Source organism: Podarcis vaucheri (assembly GCF_965113315.1).
Source record: "Podarcis vaucheri genome assembly, chromosome: 17".
Classification (NCBI taxonomy): Eukaryota; Metazoa; Chordata; class Lepidosauria; order Squamata; family Lacertidae; genus Podarcis; species Podarcis vaucheri.
In genome coordinates this window covers 20,465,988-20,471,987 of record NC_138755.1, presented here as the reverse complement: position 1 = coordinate 20,471,987, position 6,000 = coordinate 20,465,988, and the positions used below count along the sequence as shown (strand labels likewise).

Below are 6,000 nucleotides of genomic sequence, written 5' to 3'. Positions count from 1 at the left end.
AGGTCCGTACTTAACCTGAACCTGTTCTTAACCTGAAGCACCACTTTAGCTAATGGGGCCTCCTGATGCTGCAGCACCACCGGAGCACAATTTCTGTTCTCATCCTGAAGCAAAGTTCTTAACCTGAAGCACTATTTCTGGGTTAGCGGAGTCTGTAACCTGAAGCGTATGTAACCTGAAGCGTATGTAACCCGAGGTACCATTGTATGCCCCTCAGAGTCCTTTCCAACTGTACAATTCTATTACAGTGCTACCTTGGGTTAAGAACGTAATTCATTCTGGAGGTCCTTTCTTAACCTGAAACTGTTCTTAACCTGAAGCACCACTTTAGCTAATGGGGCCTCCCGCTACCGCCACACGATTTCTGTTCTCATCCTGAAGCAAAGTTCTTAACGCAAGGTACTATTTCTGGGTTAGCGGAGTCTGTAACCTGAAGTGTCTGTAACCTGAAGAGTCTGTAACCCGAGGTACCACTGTATTTATAGATTTATGCCGTAGTTCCTTCAGTGGTATCGTGTGGGTGAGGTGAGGGAGAGCTGTGGCCCCAGGCCCAGTTTCTTGTGGGGCAAATTTTGCTCCCCATGCCTCCCTGACAGCTGCTGGTCTCACTGTCCTCAGCTTGCTGCCTTGGTTTCCGTCCACCTGGCTCCAAGGGTGCCCTTTTCCTCGTCTCCTCAGCCAGGCGGATGGACACCTGTGTCAGAAGTGGCTGTGTAGAGTCTGAAGCCACGACTTCTTTTTCGGTCCTCAATTTGCCACATCTCTAAGTCCCTTAAAACCCACTGTAACTCTCTCCTCCTTTTGGATGTTGGAGTTTTTGGGGTGGTATATAAAAAATGGGGGGGGGGTGGGCTTAGCCAGGATTTTTGTTAGGGCAGGGACAGAACCTCAGATTGCTATGTATTGCCATTGATCTTTATTGATTTATTGATTGATAAAATCAATATTTGATTCAAGTGGGACCCCTTGGACTAGATGACCCTGGAGGTGGGGGGCATGGGCGTAGCCAGGATTTTTGATAGGGCGGGGGAGAAGCTCTCAATGCTATGTATTGCCATTGATCTTTATTGATTTATTGGGTCATAAGAGAAGCCATGGGACGCGGGTGGCGCTGTGGGTTAAACCACAGAGCCTAGGACTTGCCGATCAGAAGGTGGGCGGTTTGAATCCCTGCAACGGGGTGAGCTCCGATTGCTCGGTCCCTGCTCCTGCCAACCTAGCAGTTCGAAAGCATGTCAAAGTGCAAGTAGAGAAATAGGTACCGCTCTGGCGGGAAGGTAAACAGCGTTTCCATGCGCTGCTCTGGTTCGCCAGAATCGGCTTAGTCATGCTGGCCACATGCTGTACGCTGGCTCCCTCGGCCAATAAAGCAAGATGAGTGCCGCAACCCCAGAGTCGGTCACGACTGGACCTAATGGTCAGGGGGCCCTTTACCCTTTACCTTTTAAGAGAAGCCATGATCAGAGATGGGAGTTAATAAATGAACCTCTCAGTGTTACGTATTTCTATGCTAACAAAAGAATGTATCTTTTTACTTGTATATATTCCTTCTGTATCGCTGTAATACCACTAAAGAATGTAGCTGAGGAATGCAACTGTTGACTCTATCAAATGTGTCACCTTTTGTATCTTTCTAAAAAGTGTTTTTCTTATCAAATGTATCACCTTCTTGTATCTTACAAAAGTGTTTTCTTACACTAGAAAATGTAACTTGAATAGAAAAATGTAGCTGGAAGAATGTAGCCAAAGATTTTATATTCTATGTGACTTTCCATCGCTGTATACTTGATCTGTCAATATTCTGCCGTTCACGAACTGTCAAAATACATTCAAGCACCACAGCGCCACCTACTGGGTCTACAAACGACATCGTGAATACAGTATACACAAAATGCAACATAAAATCAGTTTAATTAATAAAAGTATGCAGAGCGGAACTTCACACCAACACTGACAACCGTTTCCCAAATATCCAGCCATTTAATCTGCATACCGATCACCCCAAAACCTCCGGAATTCCTTCTGAAAATGAAGCAAAAACAGAACTGTTAGTCAAGATCTGTTGAAAAGGAAAAACCACCTTTTGTTCCCAATCTGAAAGCGGACAACATCTTCTTTAACACCATCCAAGATCTTACAACATCCCATTTACCTTATGTTAATCCTCTCTTCGCGCCGTTTCTGTCATTTTTCTGTATCGTTGATCAGTATGGAAATGAAAAGGTATTTAAGTAAAGGCAGTTCCTTTGTTCAAGGGTCTCACTCCGTCCAACAGTCTTCTGTTCTTTGAAAATAAAGATCAGACTTTGCTTTTTCGCCAATCCTGGTGTGGTCTCTGGCATTCCCACAACCGTGCTCCTTCCGAGGGTCCGGTCCTCCTTACGATTCTAGGACCCCCTTGGGGAAGCAATAATATTGATTTCAATTTATTTTAATGATCGATAAAATCAGCATTTCATTCAAGTGGGCCCCCTTGGACTAGAATACCCTGGGGGGGGGCATGGGCGTAGCCAGGATTTTTGTTAGGACATGGGCAGAACCTCGGATTGCTATGTATTGCCATTGATCTTTATTGATTTATTGATTTTATTGTTCAATAAAATCAGTATTTCATTCAAGTGGGCCCCCTTGGACTAGAATACCCTGGGGGGGGCATGGGCGTAGGCAGGATTTTTGTTAGGACAGGGGCAGAACCTCAGATTGCTATGTATTGCCATTGATCTTTATTGATTTATTGATTTTACTGATCGATAAAATCAGTCCGCTCTCCCCCCCCCCCAGGCTTGCTCTCTGCTTCCCCCGCTTCTCCGCAGCAGCCCAGCAGAGGGCGCGGGAGAAGCCGAGCCGCGGAGGCGGAGGCAAGTCTCCCCCGAGGCGGCGGGAGGGCGGGAGGAAGGGACGCGTCCGCCTCCTGCTGCGACCCGAGGTGGGTGGGCCGTGGGAACGGCCAGCTGGGCGGTGGGCGGAGCGAGAGTGGCGCGGCCCCCGCTGCTGCTGCTGCTGCTGCTGCTTCGCAGGCGCCGGTCTCGGGGCGCCTAACCTGCGCGCGCCCTTCGCCGCTTCGCGACCCTCCTGCCGCGCAGGTAAGCGCCGCGTTCGCGGAGCCTCTCCGCCTCCCCCCCCCCCCGCGAGGAGCCGCAGACGCCGCTTCCTTACTCGAGAGGAAGCCCGGCCAGGAGGCCGCGCTTGCTCGGGAGGAAGCAGGGAGGGCTTTCTTCTGCAAGGCGGGCGGAGCGGGCCGAAGGTCGAGGCTGCCTGGGCGCGCAGCCCGATCCTGTGGGGCGCGCAGCCCGATCCTCTTTGGCCAGAAGCCCCGGGCGGCGGCGGGCCTAACCTCGCTTTCCTGGGAGTAGAAGCCCCCGATGCAGTCAGGACGAGTAAAATACGGGAAGGGTCGCCCTGCCCGGGGCCTTTGCTTCTAGCTGCGCGCGATCCTAAGCGACGTCTCTCTCTCTCTCTCTCTCTTTCTCTCTCTCCCGTTTCTTGCTCCAAAGCGGGCTTGCAGGTGCGGGCCAGGTCACTTTTGGAGCTCGTTAAAGGGTCATGTTTGGGGAAAGGATTCCCGCCCAACTTTAAATTTCTCTCTCTGTCTCTCTTTTTTATAAAGAATATGGAAAGGGTGCAGGGATGTGTCCCTCGTAAAAAGGACCTCGCAGTTCCCTTCCTCGCCACGTTTCAAAAGAAGGAAACCGCCTTGACTTCTGGTGAATTTTGCTTAGGATTGCATGCTTACTCATCCATGGATGTGGCAACACTTCAGTTTGAGATTGCAAGTTTGCTGGGGATGAAAATAAAAATAAAAAGACCAGCATTAAGCTTAACGGCTCTTGATTTGCTTAAAGATTTATTTCAAAGGCTGCAGTCTTTACCTAGCAAGTAGTCACTGCTGACTGTCTTCTGAGTAGACAGTGTGTTGGATTGCATTTTCCATTTATCCTTGGCGGTCTTAAAAAAACACGTTTCTCTGCCTGTTGTCTCCTCCTGTTTTCTCTGTTCAGATCGCCTGCCTTTCTTTCCCTCCCCTCCTCTGCTTGGCCTGCTTGTCAAGCAAGAGCAAAGTTCAGGGTTGGTTTTCCAAAGACAGAGGCTTATTTCTCAACTGCAGAGGACCATTTTTGGTTTGGAGGTCCTCTCCCAAGTGGGCTTCTGTGTGTATTGAAAGGGAGATCAAGGTGCTTACAGATTCAGTCTTGCTGAGCATTTTAAGTTTCTAGGATCTTGCAGATCATCTTCTCTTAACAGCACAGTATGGGGTGAGAAGTGTGCTGTCCTGGGAGGGTCAGTATTGGTGAGGAGGAGAGAGCAGGTGGCATCGCAGGTAATGTTGAAGTGATTCTAGCCTGTGTTGTGTTTGAGAGTCTTTTTACCCTCCAGATGTTGCTAAACTAGAACTCACAGCATCAGAAACTCAGATGCATAAGCTAACTGCTGAATGGCACCTTAAAGCTACCGTATTTTTTGCTCTATAAGACTCACTTTTTCCCTCCTAAAAAGTAAGGGGAAATGTGTGTGCGTCTTATGGAGCGAATGCAGGCTGCGCAGCTATCCCAGAAGCCAGAACAGCAAAAGGGATCACTGCTTTCGCTGCGCAGCAATCCCTCTTGCTGTTCTGGCTTCTGAGATTCAGAATATATTTTTTTCTTGTTTTCCTCCTCCAAAAACTACGTGCGTCTTGTGGTCTGGTGCATCTTATAGAGTGAAAAATACGGTATGTTACGGTCGCCACAATAGAATGTCTCAAAGCGATTTACAACATGAAACAAATTCAGATTTCAAGGGAAATATTTCAGATCCTTTTCCAAAGGGCATTTTAATAATAATAATAATAATAATAATAATAATAATAATAATAATAATAAATTTTATTTATACCCCGCCCTCCCCAGCCAGAGCCGGGCTCAGGGGGCTAACACCAATAAAATTTCAGTAAAAACATAATAAGAAAAAGAAAAAGAAAACAATTTAAAATACAGGTTAAAATGCAATTTAAAATGCACCCTCATTTTAAAAGTCAAAACCATAAGGGGAGGGAAGCATGAGGGTCAGACTGAGTCCAAACCAATCTGCTGTCCCCAGTTGCCCGTCTGGCCTTCAGAGATCTCCACATGGTCGCAATTGAACCCGCGTCAGTCTGGACCCTGACGCCTGGCTAATTTCAGACATGGAACTCCCATCATCCCTGGCCGTTGGCCATACTGGTCCAGGCTGATGGGTGTTGTAGTTCAGCAGCTGATGGGTCAAAGGTTCCTTACCCCGGTTGTATATGCAGTAGCATCGGGAATTGTTTTTCTAGCTGGCGCTCACCAGAACTCAAATCCAGCACCTTTCAGGTGGGCACCATTGCCGTTTTGTTCGAAAGTGAAGCAGACTGCTTCAGGAGGTGGTGGGCTGTGCCCAACTGGAAGCGTTTAAGGAGAGACTGGCTGGTTATCTGTCAGGGATACTGTACCTTCCACAGTAGATACTGCAGGAGATATTATTTATTTACTGCGTTTAAAAAAATCATACAAAAGAAATTAACAGCAGTGCAAAGAATACACAGTCCTGGCAGTGACAGGGGAACACTTTTACCCTTATTCTAGAATTTTGCTAGAAATACTAGCTTTCTTGTAATCTAACAGCAGACACAGTGCCTTCTCAGATTACACATAATCACACATTCGTTTTGCCTCTTCATTTTAGGTGAGGAGTGCTGTAACAATTTTATCCCCACCCACCCACCCTCCCGCTGCCGCTGTTGCCCATTGTCAATAAACTGGAATAATGTTTACAGTGTTTGAGGAGTGCAACATAATTCAAGCTTTTGCAACGTGGTGATACAATCCATCAAACTCTGTACAATGTGGTGCCAGGGTGTTGCAGACAGCTTGCTGTTGCAACCTTGTACTCAGATCAAAACTCTCATGTGGAAGGCTACCCTTGTATTTTCCCAGTGTGCCAGATCATTCTGGTGTGTCCTGAGTTATAAAATGGCTCCCGTGAGCCAGAGTGCCCATCCAC

At 47.6% G+C, this 6,000-nt stretch overlaps 1 protein-coding gene and 1 long non-coding RNA gene across 2 annotated transcripts in view; one reads left to right on the top strand and one right to left on the bottom strand.

Moving 5' to 3' along the window:
- Positions 1 to 1,062: 1,062 nt before the first annotated feature.
- LOC309522160 lies at positions 1,063 to 4,593 on the bottom strand. The gene is made up of 3 exons (XR_014214930.1): positions 3,870 to 4,593; positions 2,153 to 2,397; positions 1,063 to 2,022 (listed from the first exon to the last, which is right to left on the bottom strand). It is a non-coding gene; the product is annotated as an uncharacterized lncRNA (long non-coding RNA).
- ACO1 (aconitase 1) overlaps positions 2,927 to 6,000 on the top strand; it is a 53,115-nt gene continuing 50,041 nt past the window's right edge. Inside the window, exon 1 of the mRNA XM_082204736.1 lies at positions 2,927 to 3,083. The gene's annotated coding sequence lies outside the window, so the exon portion shown is untranslated. The remainder of the gene's footprint in view (positions 3,084 to 6,000) is intronic.